This window comes from Tripterygium wilfordii, chromosome 9 (genome assembly GCF_013401445.1).
Source record: "Tripterygium wilfordii isolate XIE 37 chromosome 9, ASM1340144v1, whole genome shotgun sequence".
NCBI classification, from domain to species: Eukaryota; Viridiplantae; Streptophyta; class Magnoliopsida; order Celastrales; family Celastraceae; genus Tripterygium; species Tripterygium wilfordii.
Window position 1 is genome coordinate 1558299 of NC_052240.1, and position 16155 is coordinate 1574453.

A 16155-nucleotide genomic window follows, 5' to 3' on the forward strand; every position below is an offset into this window, starting at 1 on the left:
AAAAAGACGAAATAATTAACCACTTTATTAGAGAATGAAATTGAAAGATCTTACCCATCTTTTTGAAGATTCCAGTGCATCAGTGAAGCTTCGAGTCCAAGCCATAAAACCAACGACCCGGACCATGTGCATATGCTGCACCCACACACAGGAGCAATTTTTCGAGCACTCGTTCTGCAAAGTCTGGCACTTGAATCTTTTCTAGCTTCATAGTGCTGAATCCTTATCACCCACTTCGACATAATAACAATATAGTCTCCCGCAAAGAAATTTTCTTCTTCTAACACGTCCAATGCAGCAATTCCCACTTTTCCAATCCTCTCGATTTGTTGGTTCAAACCCTCTGAAACACCTCCCACGGTTGTCCTCCCCCACCCCAACATCCTACTTCCCGTACTTTTTTTTATGCACAAGGCGTCAGGCAAATAAACCCACACCCACACCCACACCCCCAGTCCCCAACCCACCCAAATAAACCCAGGTCCCAATCCCACCCATGGTAATAGTCGAATAGAACCCTAACCTCCAAAGAGGTGAGAACGGTCTCAAGTCTTAAGCGCTGAATCGGAGGTTTTTCCCAATTTTCTATCCTACTTCGTACTCCAAAATTGTTTGCACGGGGCTCGAGCTCGAGCTCGAGCTCTGTTTCAAAATAGTAATATATCTCGGATCATTGAAGCAGTGGGCTCAGCCCTACAAAAGAAAAAAGGCTGTCGGCCCAAAGTCACCATATATCTCTGCTGATCAAAAATGTAGTCGGCCCAGCCCCACAACAAAAAAGGATGTTGGGCTCAAGTGCTCAACATGGCAAATCTGAAATTACTCTATCCTTGCCAGTTGCCACATCCATGCGCCGAAACTCTTTTGGTACAACGCCAAGACCCAAAATTGAAAATTCTATTCGGCTTTCCAAATGTATTTTCCTAGAAAGTACCAGCCAAGCTTGGGTGTTTTCATAGGAGCATGATTCCCACGACCAACCTAAATTTGGTAGCTTTCTCATGCAACTTCGAGGAAGAAGTATTCGTTCAGGTAAGAAAATGACACGAATTTTCCGAAGCAAAACCACCCAACTTCCTTACTTATCTTTTTAATACTAGCTTAATCCTGGTCAATCCCATCATAATTTCATCTTTAAAATGCCTTTTTCTTTTTTGGTTTCACTTCCTCCATCTATCTATATAAATGGACGTCCACCCATTCATGTACATTCAAATGTTTCAATAACTCACCAATCATTTGATATATTATGGAATCAAGATGGAAAGGAGTGGTGTTGGAGGATTTTTTTTTTTTCCATGCAATGATGAAGAAGTTGGGGATTGATGGGTTCATGAAAGAGTTGTCTACTTATAAAAAAAAATGAAACCGTCGTGTCAAACACTTTTAATCTCACATCGGATTGACATAACTCAATCGGATGACATGTAAGCAAAATCCAAGTACCTCACACACAACAAATATGTTTTTTGAGCTTAAGAATCAATAACAACCGTCTATAATGAACAAATCATTGTGAACCCGTGTCCCGCAAATATATGACTCTCTCTTATCAAAAATCGCATTCAAATCCCACATCGATCGGACTACATAAATATATAAAATTTAATTGCTTAAAGATTTTTCCTCAAAAACTATTGAGATTCTTCGACGCACATATATAAGCATCTCTTATCAAAATTCTCATTTAAATTCCAAGTCCGATTACATAAATATATAAAATTTGTTTTAAGATTTTTTGGCAACAACTATGATTCTTCAACGCAAATATTTATGACTCTCTCGAACTTGCTTATCAGAAATCTACTAAGAAATTTTCAACGGAAATATATGACTTTCTCTTATCAGAGATCCCATTCGAATCCCAAATCCGATTACATACATATATAAATAGAATCTCTTTTTTCCATTCAAAGTCGTAGAGAACAGGAAATTATGTAATAATCCATAACCCACTTCAACAAAATGTTAGTTGTCTCTTATCTGCCATCAGCAGTTGAGACAGTGATAGTATTAAGAGAGTATTTCTTTTGGTTTTGATGAGAGAACTCCACGCACCTAATAAAACAGTTTCCAGTAAATGCAGGTTGTCTTGGAGCAGGAAGATCCAAGATTTCACTGTGAAGCATTGAAAGGACGGTTGACATGGTCGGCCTATCAATCACGAATTCTTGCACACATAATAGTCCCACATGTATGCATCTCACAATTTCCACTTCATTGTGTGAATCGCCAATTAATGGATCCACTAAAGCTATGATGTTGCTTTCATTCCACAATTTCCAGGCCTGAAAGTAAATGAATGTTCGGTTATCTGTCAAGACCCAACATAACTAAATTATATATTACAAGTAACTGAATGTGAAAAACACCTTAACACTTACAAATCCTAGAAGGCTCAGAGACTGTTCATCATGATAAAAACTTGTGTTTTTTCTTCCACTGATAATTTCCAGCAACAATACCCCAAAGCTAAAAACATCTGATTTTTCCGAAATATGCCCTCCCATTGCATACTCAGGGGAAATATAGCCACTGCATTTCATCAAACAATCAAATTTCTCAGTTAAAACAGAGATGACATGGTATGGTTGAATTTATAGAAAGTAACTAGTATTTACTATGTCCCAACGATTGTCTGTGTATTGACTTGATCTTCATTTTTCCCGAAAATTCTGGCCATCCCAAAGTCCGAAATCTTAGGATTCAGGTCTTCATCCAACAATATGTTGCTTGCCTTTAGATCCCTATGAATGATTTTCAATCTTGAATCCCTATGGAGGTACATAAGTCCTCGACCAATTCCATCAATAATGTCAAATCGTTTTCTCCAGTCTAGAGATTCTTGTTTTGATGAGCCTGAATAAATTGGATAAGCAGCATATAGAAGAATTTAATGGCATGCTGTAGTCAAATTTAATGAATATAACTTGACAAGAACACTAACTCCATAGTTGTACCGTTAGAGTGCATCAACATGAATTATTTCTGTCTATAGGAAACCAATAAAGCATAAGATTAACGTGAATGCATACTACCGATCTTAATAGTTTTACATGATAGATCCAAAGATCTGGAACATCAATTATGCCTCTCCACCTACCTCCCTCCCAAGCTCAAGACTTTTTTTTTTCCAGGACTTCTCAATCTCCTTTTGCCGCTGTTCTTTTTATCCATTTTGCAGTTAGTATCCAGAAGCACAAAGTAAGTGATTTTTCATAACCAGACCTGATGGAGTTTAATTTTGATACTAGTTAAAGGATTTTTGAGTTGTAAGGTACTTATGTATCAATGTTGCATTTACATCATGAGCAATTTTAAAGGCAAGAAACAATGCAGACTTGAGAAAACAATGACCACAATTGACAGCATACTATCTGTGGTTTCTAGACGAGAAAATTAACATGCAGTGAATTGATTGATTTCCTGCTAAAAGAAACTTCAGTACATAACAGCTGGAATATTTATTAAAAAAAAGATACTGCTGGAAAAACTATTGTGCGGCATATGTTGAATTCAGTAAAACAATGTGGCAGGGGGCAAGCAAAGAAAGATTGGTAGGAATTTAATCAAGATATAGTTCCAGAAGCTGAGGTATGAAAAAGGGTTTCATTATGAAAGTTAGACAGTATGGTAATGCATTCCATTCCAGAACTTGTCCATCAACTATCTAGGTACAGATTAATATTGGATAGTATTCAAAACAAACCAATGGATTGAGTCACGAAAAGTAGTAACTCCACTGTTTTTTTTGTCAGTTTATTCAGGAAGAGCTCGACCAGCAGCCCTGGAGCCTGCTTTTCCCTAATCATGGATTCATGGTTCTTTTTAGTTATGTTCTTTTCATCTACAAATGAAAACTAATCCGCACAACTAGACCTTGGTATGCAAGGAATATAAACGTAGCAAATATGGCAATTTAAGGGAAGCAGATGCTCTTACTGAAGAGAACGGTATCCAAGCTTTTCTTTGGCATGTACTCGTAGATCAACATCTTTTCTTCTCCTTCTACACAGCAACCAAGAAGTCTTACAAGATTCCGGTGCTGTAGTTTAGAGATCACCACAACCTCATTCATAAACTCTTTGAGCCCTTGTCCAGAGTCTCTTGAGAGTCTTTTGACCGCTATTTCCTGTCCATCTAGTAATTTCCCCTGTGAATCAATAGCAAAAAGTAACTAGCTATTCAACTTGGGTTCACTATAAAATTCACAGAAACATTATAGCACAAGTATTACCCTATATACTGGTCCGAAACCACCCCGCCCAAGGTTATTATCAACATGAAAATTATTAGTTGCAGCTTCTAGTGTTTGTAAGAGGAATAATGGTACTTCCTGGAGTTCAAACTGGTTCGTTTGATCTCTGATCATATTTTCATCCTTTGTATCAGCCAATATCTCCCTGCTCTTTCCCTTCCTTGCTGAAATAGATTCAAAAAGCAATTTATGAATGGGCCTTGAAGTGCCTCCAAGTTCTCCAAGTAAAGAATGAAGAGCACATTACCTCTATATATAGCCATCCACCTCCAAGAATAATAAGTGCAAACAGCAATGGTAATTGTTGCCACAATTCCTGCAACTATTATCACCACTTTCATTTTTTTTCTCCTCTCTGCAAATGAAATGAAGCATATTTATCAAGCAAAAACCACTCGAGGATGAGTGACAACAAAATGAATACAGTAACAACACTTGTTATTCGAGCTTTTTTGTTCTGAATTTTATACAAAAGAAAATTAGGGCTATAGCAATGGAGGCTCTTGCTGTTAGAAATTAATGTAAGGATTAGAACAATTACCGAGTTCTGAATATGCCAGGCGAATATAAAGATCTACCACATTTTCGTAATTTCTCCACAAGTCAACTTTCAGAATATATTGTTTCATGTCAATTAAGTTTCCACTCCATGACATACAACCAATACCACTGCCAAATGCATAAGCTGCACAACTGCAATTTTTCAAGCATTCCTGTTTGCAATCGTTTTCTTGGTTGGATGACCACTGTGCAAAGTCTGGCACTTTCACATACTTCAGCTTCAAAAAACCATCTTCTTTGCCCTTTTGATGTCTACTGTTTATTCTTTCACATTGCAGTAGTTGACTCCTTACACATCCACTAGTCCAGTTTCCGCTCTCCCATTCAATGCTATTTTTGGGTTTAAACCCTCTCAAGCAACTGCACATTCGAAAATTTTGGCTATTACAAATTCCAAATGGTCCACAGTACCCATAAATATCACACTTGGATGCAAGGCTTGACCAGATGTCTGCATCTAGGTTTCGATATATTAGTTTTCCTTGAGGATCCAAAACAAAGTGTAAACCATTAGAGAAAAATTTGAAGTGGAAAGTAGTAGTTCCGTCTGGATCATCTACAACGTCAAATCCATCACTGTAAAAAGAGTACATAGAAGGCACCCCTATAAAGACCCGACCATTCCATGGTCCACTTCTCCAATACGGGCGACTGTTGTTCCAAATGAAAACTTCAGCACTAACACGGGTCTGTATTACACCACATGAGAAGCTTCCCATGGATGGATCCGAAGTGCTCTTCCATGATGTCAGCTGCACTTTCTTACCTGTTCTCGAATTAGCACTAAGATCCATCCATGCCAACAATGCATTAGAAGGATTTTGAAAACTCTTCCACAAGGTCAATCCACTAATATTATCCCGCAAAACAAGATTTCCTGTCTGTAGCAGCTGAACACTACAACTATTTGTTGGATAGGAAATGGAAACATTTGATGACCAAATAATCTCTTTCTGTCCATTCAACACCACAAGATTTCCTTCTGCAGAAATAGTCACAATCCCCGTAAAATCCTTGAGAGGTTTGTTTCTGTTCGCAACCCATACAACATCTGCTGGAATCTTGCCCTTGCTCCATATTCCAACATACCGATAGGTGGTGTTAACCGGACTAAAGAATCCCAATTCGAAGACACCACCAGTGGATATTATGGTCTCAGAGTTATTGATGAATTGAGATGATGTTATGGTGTCTATGGCAACAGCAAGCTCTAAGAAAAACAAACACAATACATATACAAAAGGGTACATCAGATTCATGGTGATTTCTGATTGCTCTACTCTGTTCAGGAATAGTAAACCTGAATAGCAAAAAAGGAAATTGTATTCCAAGGACAGCTATGAAATTTAATTCCCTTCTAATTGATGTACTTGCCTTCTCTAGCATATTTATGATATGGTTGGCTGTTCCATCATGGCATCATTGATATAATTATTAAAAAATTTAGGAAATATAGCTACCACAGGTTTGGTTCAAAAGATCAAACTATCGACTTGACTTCTGGATTTCTACAAATATGGAGTTTTCAATGACAGTAAGTTATTAACCTTTATGAAAGATTTTGAATTCTGATTGCATGGAACTTACACTACTCAACATCTCTTTCTGAAATTGTTGGACAAAAGCGCATATGTAACAGAAGGCTCAGAGACTGTTCATCATGATAAAAACTTGAGTTTTCCTTCCACTGATAATCTCCAGTAACAATAGCCCAAAGCTAAAAACATCATATTTCTCCGAAATATGCCCTCCCATTGCATACCCGGGGGGAATATAGCCACTGGATTTCATCAAACCGTCAAATTTCCTAGTTAAAACAGAAATAAAATGGCATGGTCGAATTTGTAGAAAGTAACCAGTATTTACTATGTCCCAACAATAAGCCCTTGACCAATCCCAACAATAATGTTGAATCGTTTTCTCCAATGTAGATATTCTTGTTTCGATGAACCTAAATAAATTGGGTAAGCAGCATATAGAAGAATTCAACGGTACGCTGTAGTCAAATATAATGAATATAACTTGACAAAAACACTAATTCCATAATTATACCGTAAAAGTGAATCAACATCAAGTATTTCTGTCTAGAGAAAACCAATAAAGCGTAGGATTAACGTGAATGCATACTACTAAACCTAACAATTTTATATGATAGATCCAAAGATCAGGAACATCAATTATGCCTCTCCATTTAAATACCTCCCAAGCTCAAGACCTTCTTTTTTTTTTCCAGGAGGACTTCTCAATCTCCTTTTGATGCTATTCTTTTCATCCATTTTGCAGTTAGTATCCAGAAGCACAAAGCAAGTGATTTTTCCGATGGAGTTTAATTTTGACATATCTAATAGGCTGAATATCAAACCTATTGTATGACACAAGTTAAAGGATTTTAAGTTGGAAGGTACTTTTGTATCAATGCTGCATTTACATCATGAGCAATTTCGAAGGCAAGAAACAATGCAGACATGAGAAAACAATGACCACAGTTGACAGCATAATATATGTGATTTCTAGACGAAACAATAAACATGCAGTGAATAGATTTATTTCCTGCTAGAAGAAACTTAAGTACATAACAGCTGGAATATTTATCAAGCAAAATGCTGCTGGAAAAAATATTGTGCAGCATACGTTAAGTTCAGCAAAACAATGTAATAGGGGGGCAATCAAAAAAAAATTGAAAGGAATTTCATAAGATATAGCTCTAGAAGCTGAGGTATGGAAAAGGGTATCATTCGGAAGGTTAGAGAGTATGGAAATGCCTTCCATTCCAGAACTTGGCCATCACCAATCTAGGTACTGCTATATCCCTCATTAGATCATTGAATTGAAGAAAAGATTAAGATTGGGAAGTATTCAAAACAAACCAATGGATTGGGACCCAAAAGTAGTAACTCAATTGTCTTTTTTGTCAATTTACTCAGAAAGAGCTCGGGTGGCTGCCACGGAGCATGCTGGTCCCTTTTAGTTATTAATTTTCATCTATAAATAAATACTAATCCGCACAACCCATTGCAATACTTGTAGAGAATTAAACGCACCATAAGATGACAATAAAATCAGATAAAAGACGAAATAATTAACCACGTTATTAGGCATTGAAATTTAGGCATTGAAATTTAAAGATCTTACCCATCTGTTTGAAGATTCGGGTGCATCAGTGAAGCTTCGGGTCCAAGCAATAAAACGAATGCCCCGGACCATGTGCATACGCCACACCCACACACACGAGCAATTTTTCGAGCACTTGTTCTGCAAAGTCTGGCACTTGAATCTTTTCGAGCTTCATAGTACTGCATCTCTTCACCCCCTTCGACATAACAATTTAGTCTCCCACAATGAAATTTTACGTCCAATGCAGTAATTCCCACTTGTCCAATCCTCTCGATTTGTTGGTTCAAACCCTCTGAATTCTGATCCTTGAAGTAGTGGGCTCAACCTACAAAAAAAAAGGTATTCGGCCCAACACGATATAGGCAACCCAAACGACTGTCTTGGTTGTTGATCTTGAGAGTTGCAGAAGAGGAGGAGGTTGTGAATGGGTTCTCTCTATTAGCAATCCAAACGACTGTCTTGACTTCAATGGTTTTATACCAAACACCCAAGTAAAACTTCCTTGAATCGCCTGGTGAGAAGAATCCAAACTCAAAAACCCCCACTTGCAGAGACGAGAGTTTGGTTATTCGTGAGTGATTGGGTTGCGGTTAAGGTGTCTGTTGAGATGGCTATGGAGGGTATAAAAGTGAAAAAGGTGATGAACAACCTTGTTTTGGCCATCATTCTTCAATAATGGGCTTTTCCTCTCTTACGCGATCTGGGTTTCTAGTTAAGATGTTTTGGTTTCTTCAAGTTGAAGACATCTGGTGTGGCTTGATAGGAAGAGAAGAAAGGACATTCTGTTGACTCTGCTTCGCTTTCTCTAGTGTCCTGGTCTTAGCTCTATTTTACCAAAATTCCAATTTTTGGAAACCAAAGGGCTAACCCTAACATACTAGACAGTAAACATGACATGGAGAAGTTTGGGCCTGACTTGGGCATCTTCCTCTTGGTTTTCTTATCAAACGTTTGGGCCTCTCCTTTATTGGGCTTAGTTGTGCTTTTCATCTCTTTAGAATAAACAAGTTGAATATTATTTATTTCTTTATTATCACTAATGGTCACATCAAAGATGACCGTGCAGTAACATGAGATAGGGTTTTTGTATGATTTCAGAGTATCTGCGTCTGTATGTACATCCGTTGGGCTCAAACCTACCTGCATTTGAGTCGAGCATCAAGTCAGTGTTTCTGTTTGTTCTGTAATGAAAATTAATCTTCTATGTATTCATATTTAGTTATCAACATGAAAAGAATTTGTTTCCTCACACTGTCCAAAAAGAAAACAAAGAAAAGGAAACAAAAGAAGCTACGCATTGCCTATACAGTATACATATTTGAACATGAAGGCATATGAGTACTGAATCGAATCTATCTTCCAACCAGTGTCGTAACTGTCAATTCTTTTGTGGATACAATCTCGAAGTAACTCCTCATCGAAGTAAAAGTGGGTTGTTTAGGCAATGGAAGGCTTGCAGTAATTTCGCTTTCTAGGATTCGTATCACAGAGTCCATGGATGGTCTTGAACTTGTAGAGTCCTGTACGCACAGCATCCCCACGTGTATGCATCTCAAAACTTCATCTGGAGAGCAAGATTCTTGGATGGAAGGGTCAATGAGCTCCATTGCTTTACGTTCGCTCCAAAGATCCCATGCCTGTGGTTCCGAAATTCAAGTACAAGAGCTCATCATAATTTGGGTTCATAGAGTAACAAAAGGTGATTAATGAACAAGGCATATGTACTTACATGAGCTACAAGGGTCATTTGTTCAGTTAACCGGAAGCTAGTGTTCCTCCGGCCACCCACAATCTCTAGCAGTAGTACACCAAAGCTATAAACATCCGACTTCACTGAAAATAGACCCTCCATTGCATATTCAGGCGCCATATACCCACTGAATTCAAAGTAAGAGTAAATGGTATTAGGATAAATCAAAATTGTAGAACTGGCATGGGCTGAATAGTATTGAAGTGTATTACTTACTACGTGCCAACAATGCGGTTTGTATTTGCTTCATCTTGGCTCACCCCAAATATTCTAGCCATTCCGATGTCTGAAATCTTTGGGTTCATGTCCTCATCCAACAAAATGTTGCTGGCCTTGAGATCTCGATGAATTATCCTAAGTCTTGAATCTCGATGGAGATAAAGGAGTCCTCGGGCAATCCCTAATATGATAATGAAGCGTTTATTCCAGTCTAGGAGTGCCTGCTGGGTTGGGTCTGCCATTATATTAACCAACAAAATGTACACCATCATCAGGACGAGCTCCATTAATATGAATTTGTTATTTTGTGCTTCAAAATTTGCTTAAAATGACACTAACAAGATAATTATGCACTGTAAGATGAGAAATTAACTGACCAAAAAGAAAGCAATCCAAGCTTTTGTTGGGCATGTATTCATATAGCAGCATCTTTTCTTCCCCCATGATACAGCAGCCTAATAACCTAACAAGGTTTCTGTGCTGTAATTTGGCAATCAGTATTATCTCATTCTTTTACTCCTCCAACCCTTGTCCAGATTTCCTCGACAGTCTCTTTACAGCTACGTCCTGTCCTCCGGGGAGTTTTCCCTGGTAAACAAAAGTAAAATTCAGTTTTCTCATTATAATTTTAACTCAGACTTCTTTACACTTCTGATGTGCTTAGCACCGATACCAACCTTGTAGACAGGACCAAATCCCCCCTGCCCAAGCTTGTTTTCTTCGGAAAAATTGTTTGTAGAAGCTGCTACAAAATCGAAACTGAACATAGGCAACTCTGGCCCATTAATGTCATTCCCTACCATTGAAAGTTCAGCTGGTCCTGAAAGATCTGTCGATGGAGTATTCATTACTTACTTCAAAAACTGGTATCTCACTCTTCCTTCCTTATTAACGAAGGTGGAATCGATGCGGGCAAAACTAGAGACGAGAAATTTTTTTTAAAAAAAATGAATTAAGTCAAAACTTTTTAGCTGCCCTGGAAAGTTGGAAACATGTTTTCCTTTAATTAATCAAAATCTTACCTTTCAGCTTTTCTTTCAGCCTCAACAGGAACCATATGAATATCCCAAGGAAGAACACCCCGGCAAAAGCAATTACAATTATCAAAGGTGTTGATAATTTTCTCTTGCCGTCTACAAATGAAGCACAGAAAAGTCAAAAAAAAAAAAAATTCATCCAAATGGCAATTTTTTAAGTATGGTTATAGAAGTATCTTGAACTAATATGAAGTACCATATATACTTCAGAATCTCTTTCATTTATAAATTTATCTGGAACCATTGAACAAACTGATCTAAAGAATGCAAGTTAAACAACGTACAGATGATACCAAAATTCAAAAAGGAGCTAAACAACAGCAAACACAATAATGCTTACCTAACTCAGAATCAGCAAGGCGAAGGAAGAACGAACTTCCACCATTGTCAAGACGTTGAACATCAACCAAGTCCTCAGTCCATATCAAGCACCCAATCGAAGGAACGTCTGCATATGAAGTACAAGAACAATTCGCCAATCACTTTTCCTTACACCGGCCTCTCGGAGCCTGTAAGATCCACCTTATCTGCAAGATCCGGCAATTTCATGCCTTTCAACTCTTTAAACCCATCCTCCGCACCACCTCCCCTGCCACACTACCATTCTTCTGGCATTGCAATAGAGTCCTCCTCTTACACCCACCCGTCCAATGCCCTCTTCTCCGCTGCTTTTGATGCGTTGGCTCAAACCCATCCATACATCTACATTTAGAAGAATGAAACACAGTGCAAGTAGTAAAATTTCCACAATAATTGTATATTTCACATTCATTTGTAGGCTCAGGTTGTGATTGCATCTTCTGCCATTGCTTTGCATCTTCATCCCACCTAAGTTGCTCCTCCAATCCATCCCATTTCAAGTGAAACCTTAACAATCGAGAACCATTCCTCGGAATATACGTTAAGATTATATTCTTAGTCCCTTCATTGTTAAGCTTAAAACGTTAAAACCATGGAGGTAATTAGTCGTAAGTGTCATATTAGGGATACCTAGGAATATCCCGTTATCCCAGTGGCCACTTCTCCACCGCCTTTGCGATCCCTCCAGTATCACTATTTGCGGTGCCCCCCTTGGATCAATAGTCATAGAGTAGTTTCCAGGTGAAGGGTCGTTTCTAGATCTCCATGAAGTGAGGGGACGGATATCTGCCACAGATGCTCTCATGTGTGGCAAGAATGTATCCGTTGGATCTCCAAAGCTCTGCCAGCACGCCTTGTTGGTATCGTTCTTTGACAGAATGAAGTTCGCAGTATCCTCAAGAACTGCTTTTGTTTCATTTCCAGGCAAAATTGAAGCATTGCTTGACCAGGCTAGAGGCTCATTTGCAGATAAAATCACCAGATTCCCATCACCCCCAATAGTTAAAACCCCAGAATCATCTGAAATTGGGGTTTCTCTATTAGCAATCCAGACAACTGTTTGAGGCTGAATGTTATGGTAGCAGAAACCCACATATCTCAAGGTAGAGTTTTCAGGACTGAAGAAACCCAATTCAAAGATTTTATCTTTTGATATCAGGGATTGCCAATCTCTTATGGGTCGAACTCTCGTGATTGTGTCATTTGCATTGCAAAACAAACCAGCAGAAGATAGAACACAAAAGAATGACACAAGAAACAGAGAAACAGGGTTCATTCCCCTCAAGGTCAATTTCTATAATCTACAGTACCTTCAGTGGAACTGAAAGATGAGGATCTAAAAAGGAAAGAAGAAGAAGAAAAACAAAGAACAATTAAGTTGGCTACTGTAGAAGGTAAAATCTACAGTCAAACATTTATAGGGATGAGCCACCAATAACTTGTGGATCACGCAAAAGAAGAACCACTGACAAGTTTGGACACCAGTGTATACCTGTCAACTGGACTCCGATGATCAAGTTAAAACAGCAAAGTGAAGCATTTTTTTATTGAGAGATGGCAATGAAAGTACATATTCCGAGTACTTCTCTGCAAGCTTAAATTATACTTTCATTCCCAATAATATAACATTGGAGGATTTGATAATAACTCAAAACACTCATTAGTGATTAATTACACAGTTGGGCATCTCCCGTTTTCCACATGTTCGTTGATTTGATAGTCATATTTTTGTCTTTTTCTAGAAATCACATCACATGTTTCGGCAAACTATATTTGTCAAGTAATTCCGATTATATGTTTTGAAATTAATAATTAAGCAACTTAATTACCAATCAATCCATTTCAAGCTTCAATCTTTCTTGGAGCAGGAAGATCTATGATTTCAGTGTGAAGCATTGAAAGGACAATTGACATAGTTGGCCTATCAAAATCACAAATTCTTGCACACACAACAGTCCCGTACATGCAAGCATCTCACAATTTTCACTTCATTGTGTGCATCGTCAATTGATGGATCCACTAAAATTGTAATGTTCTTTTTATGCCACAATTTCCAGGCCTGAAAATAAACGAAAGTCCAGTCGTTTGCTAAGAACCAAGATAACTTCTCATGCAACTTCAAGGAAGGAGTATTTGTTCAGGTAAGAAAATTTCACGAATTTTACGAAGCAAACCAACCTCCTTTTTTATATCTTTAATACTAGCTTCCTTGACATCCTTGTCAATCCCATCAGCATCTCATTACAAAAATGTCTTCCTTTGTTTGTGGTTTCAATTGTTCCATCCCAGTCATCATTTCCTAGGATGACTGGGACGGGATTCGTCTTTTTTGAAATTGTTGTCTGGCTTTCCGAACGTTTTTTCCTAGAAAAGACCAACCGAATATTAATCTACAATGAATGCATTAGATGGTCTGTGATAAGAGATATAATTGTGACTACATGAATCATCATGATGAAGTTTGGTCACTGGTCATTGCCAAATTTATCATAAAAATGTGTCGAGAATAAGCATTTAAGTGGCCCCCTTGCATGAAGATTATTACACGTAAATGGCCCTCTTGTTATATTTTCAATGTGCAACACACTCCATATATCTCTATTATCTCTGGAATTGCGGACTCTAAATCCATGGGAGCCCTTGGGTCAATGACCTTTTTGAAAAACTTGGTTTCCAGAAATATATACCTGCTGCAATGAGTGATTTTGAATAAAAAAACCCTTAAAAGAGAATCTAATCTCTTTCTTTTTTTTCTTTCCTTTTCCATTCAAAGCCATAAAAAGAACAGGAAATGTTATGTGATAACCCACTTGAACAAAAAAAATCAGTTGTCTCTTATCTTCCAGCAGCAGTAGTAACAGTGATAGCTACCAGAGGTTTGGTTCAAAAAATCAAACCATCGACTTGACTTGTGCTGATTTCTACAAATATTTGGAGTTTTCAATGACAGTACTAACCTTTACGACAGACTTTTGAGTTGTGATTGCATGAAACTTCCATTACTCGACATCTCCTTATGAAATTGTTGGACAAAAGCTAGTCGCATATGTAGTTGATTCATTGTATGCAGCGTCTTTACGTCTCTGTCCATATTAAATTACCAGCTAATTAAACAAACCCAGTGCAATACTTTTAGAGAATTAAACGTACCATAAGATGACAATAAAATCAGATAAAAGACCAAATAATTAACCACGTTATTTAAAGATCTCACCCATCTTTTTGAAGATTCGGGTGCATCAGTTAAGCTTCGAGTTCAAATCATAAAACCAATGCCCCAGACCATGTGCATATGCTACACCCAAACAGGAGCACTTTTCCGAGCACTCGTTCTGCGAAGTCTGGCAATGTTTGAATCTTTTCTTGCTTCATAGTGCTGAATCCTTATCACCCACTTGGACATAACAATATATTCTCGCAATGAAATTTTCTTTCTTCTAACAGGTCCAATGCAGCAACTCCCACATTTCCAATCCTCTCGATTTGTTGGTTCAAACCCTCTGAAACAGCTCCCACGGTTGTCCACCAACATCCTACTTCCCGTCTCCCTTTTTTGATGCATAAGGCGTCTGGTAAATAAAATTCACACCCCCAGTCCCCAACCCACCCAGGTCCCAAAGAGGCGAGAGAGGTCTTAACCACTGAACCAGTGGTTGATTCCCATCCTACCTTTCGTTTCGTGCTTCAAAATTGTAATAGACTAGTATATATCGGATCATTGAAGCAGTGGGCTCAGCCCTACAAAAAATGTGTCAGCCCAACTCATATATACATTTGAGTATTTGATCACAATAACTTAAGGTCAGCCCAGCCTTACGAGTAACAACTTACAATGAAAAGGTTGTCGGCCCAAAATCATTCATGTCGTCGGCCCGGCCCCATAATAAAAAAAAGGTTGTTGGGCCCAACATGGCAACATCACTCTATCCCTTTCCCTTGCCACATTCATGGGCCGAAACTTTTCCAAAATTGTACTGGGCTTTTCTAATGTATTTTCCTAGAAAGTACCAATCGAATATTAAACTATAAATCGGGGCCCACAAAAAGAAAGTTCAAAGTAGTACTCAATAATGCATTTTAGATGGTCTATTGATAAGAAATATGTAATTGTCAATCATGAATCATCATGATGAAGTTTGGCCCATTGCATGAACAAGAAGGGAAGGAGTGGTGTTCGATGATTTCTGTCATGCAATAACTGGAGAAGTTGGGGACTGATGGGTTCGTGAAAGAGTTGTGTCAAGACTCATAAGAAAAGTCCACAAGAAAAATCCACGTACATTTCATACGATAAACACGACTCATTAAAAAAAAATCATTACGAACACGTCTCATACAAACATACGACTCTCTCTTATCAGAAATCTCATATCAGATTACATAAATATATATATATAAAAAAAGTTAATTGTTTAAGATTTTTCCTCAATGACTATAAGATTTTTCAATGCAAATATATACTAGCACTAATCAGAAATCTCATATAAATCCCAAATCAGATTATATAAATATATAAAATTTAAGATTTTTCTTCAATAACGATGAGATTTTTCAACGAGAATATATGACTCTCTCTTATCACAAATCTCATTCAAATCCCACATCGGATTACATAAATACATAAAATGTGTTTAAGATTTTTCCTCAATAACCATAAGATTCTTCAACGAAAATATGTGACTCTCGCTTATCATAAATCTCGTTCAAATTAAACAGAGTTATTTAACTCTGATTTGTTTTCTTAATTATTTCAAATTCATACACTTCCCCAAATTATTAGTTACTATATATATCAATAACTTATACTATGATTCCCAAACTATTAATTTATTCCTCATTGATTCCATGTGACACAG

At 37.7% G+C, this 16155-nt stretch overlaps 1 pseudogene; it reads right to left on the reverse strand.

Moving 5' to 3' along the window:
* Positions 1–1738: 1738 nt before the first annotated feature.
* Positions 1739–12575, reverse strand: LOC120005475 (annotated as a pseudogene).
* Between the last annotated feature and the right edge of the window lie 3580 nt (positions 12576–16155).